General features: G+C 50.3%; 1 non-coding gene across 1 annotated transcript; it reads left to right on the top strand.

The window, feature by feature from the left end:
• Positions 1-835: 835 nt before the first annotated feature.
• LOC143689286 (small Cajal body-specific RNA 16) lies at positions 836-1,021 on the top strand. Its single transcript, XR_013178730.1, has one exon.
• Positions 1,022-2,155: the final 1,134 nt, after the last annotated feature.

The raw sequence follows: 2,155 nt of genomic DNA on the forward strand, positions 1-2,155 counted from the left end.
AATTTTAAAAATCTAAAAAAAAAAAAAAAAAAAAAAATGGGTTTCACTGCAAATAAATGTCGGGGCTGGTCAAACTGGAGAAAGAGACGTCCCGTCAGGTCAAAGCCACATACAGTCACCAAGCCCCTGCCCAGGGGCTCGGGCCAGCGGTCCACCTCGGGGACGGCTGCGGCCCCTTTAAGACCGCGCCGGAGGACTCAGTTTCAAAACCGCAGCGACCCTCTATCTGTCGTTTCGGTGGTAAAGCCTCACTTCCGGCCGGAAGTGATTCGGCCGGGAGGGTGGGCCGTGAGTGGAGACACGTGCGCTGTCCATCTTGCAGTCCCCGTTCCGTAGGGATGGTTCGGCGCGGCCATGGCCCGAGCTTCCGCCGCCTGCGGCCCAGCCTGCGGCGTCGGGCCCCGCCCCGGGGCGCGGGGGAAAAGGATCGTCCGCCATCGCGGGATGGAGGAGACCTGAGACCCTCCCCAAACCCTCGAGGGGCCTGGAACTTGAGGGACCGCTTTGCGCACTGCAGAGGAGGCGGGGACCGGGGTGGGGGGAGGCAGAGGGTACTTGGTCCGAACGCAGGCATCAGAGTTGGGTCGGGAGGCTCTTGACAGGGTTAGCTTGGGCGTCTGGGACTGTGTGAGTATTAAATGAGAGTTTTGTCCTCATAGAGCGTACTATATCATGGTTTTTTTCCCCAGGGTTTCCCCAGAAAATAAGGAATATTCATCCCTTCGTTTGGATGGAGGCACACGGGTATTCCCTCCTGTTCATCGTAGGCCAGGAGCTTCAGACCTCGGCTTGTGGATCCTGGTATGTCAGGCATGAGTACAGTGTTCCATGGCCAATGGTCTGGGGAAAGGCTGCTGGTGGTTGGACCTGCCTGGTTGTAGGTGCAGCCTTGTACCAGACAGCCCGACCCTGACCTAAAGTAAATCCCCTGGAGAATTCTCTCCTGAGGTTTGAATTTGCAGTAACAGGTGTGAGCATTCTAGCAGCAGTTTGATGATCATGTATGATACTGCAAACAGGACCTGTCCTAAAAGAAAAACGTTACAGCTGATAAGAGCACATAGTTTTCAAATTGTATAAATGCTGTTGATGTACTTTGTTCATACAATAAATATTTGTTGATACATTGATTAGGTAGAGTGCTCAGTGGTAGGGGTGCGGAGATGGAAAATACAGTCATGGCCTTTGTTCTCAGGGAGCTTTGTCTGGATGGGAGACAAGCAGTAAATGGGCACACTACAGAGGGTGGATTTAAAACTGAGATGAATGCCTTGAAGGAAATAGATGTAGTCCGATATAAATCGAAAGGAGCCTAATCAAGACTGGAGGGCTGCCCTGAGGATGACTCTCTTGAGCTGGACTCCAAAGGATGAGTAGGAGTTCTCTGGGAAGGCCCAGAGCCATGAGATCCAGTGACCTAGCACATGTGGCTGGTGGAGGAACTGAAAGCCTTTCTAGCCCGGAGAGCACAGAGAGAATGGTATGGAATGAAGCTGAAAAGGTGGGGAGAAGCCAGACCACACAGGACCTTGGGGCTCATGAGGATTAAGGTCTTTGTCCTCAGAGCAGTAGGAAGCCATTATGGGTTTTAAAGAAGAGGAGATACACTAAAGTCTGTAATTTCACAAGATCATTATACATAGAACAATGCTGTCCTCCAGCACTCTGTGACGATGGAAATGTTCACTGTCTGTGCCTGATATCTGTGTGGTCCGGTACGGTAGCCACGCTTGGCCATTGAACACTTTCAGTGCTGCTACTGCAGCTGGGGAATTGAAATTACATTAATTTAAGTGTAAAAAGCCATTTGTGGTCAGTGACCACAGTGTTGGACATTACTGGTCTGGAATATATTTGGAGAGGGTTGTGACACCTTTATCAGACTCCTTTCATCTCCTGCTTTTTAATCCTTGGGTAAAGGCTGAGACAGATTTTGCTTGGGTTGTATCCCTTCTAGGGGATCTCTTACTCAGGGTTGTATCCCCTTCTAGGGGATCTCTTACTCAGGGTCTTGAACACAGGTATAACTGAAATTTGAAAAATGTTTTTCTTGGGTGTAGTTTTGCCTACTCACTCACGGCGCAGCATTCTTCTCAAGTCTTTGCCTGTCTTGTTGGCAGCACGCGGACTGAGAAGTGGCACATTTAAGTACTTA

The sequence above is a fragment of the Tamandua tetradactyla genome, chromosome 6, assembly GCF_023851605.1.
Source record: "Tamandua tetradactyla isolate mTamTet1 chromosome 6, mTamTet1.pri, whole genome shotgun sequence".
NCBI classification, from domain to species: domain Eukaryota; kingdom Metazoa; phylum Chordata; class Mammalia; order Pilosa; family Myrmecophagidae; genus Tamandua; species Tamandua tetradactyla.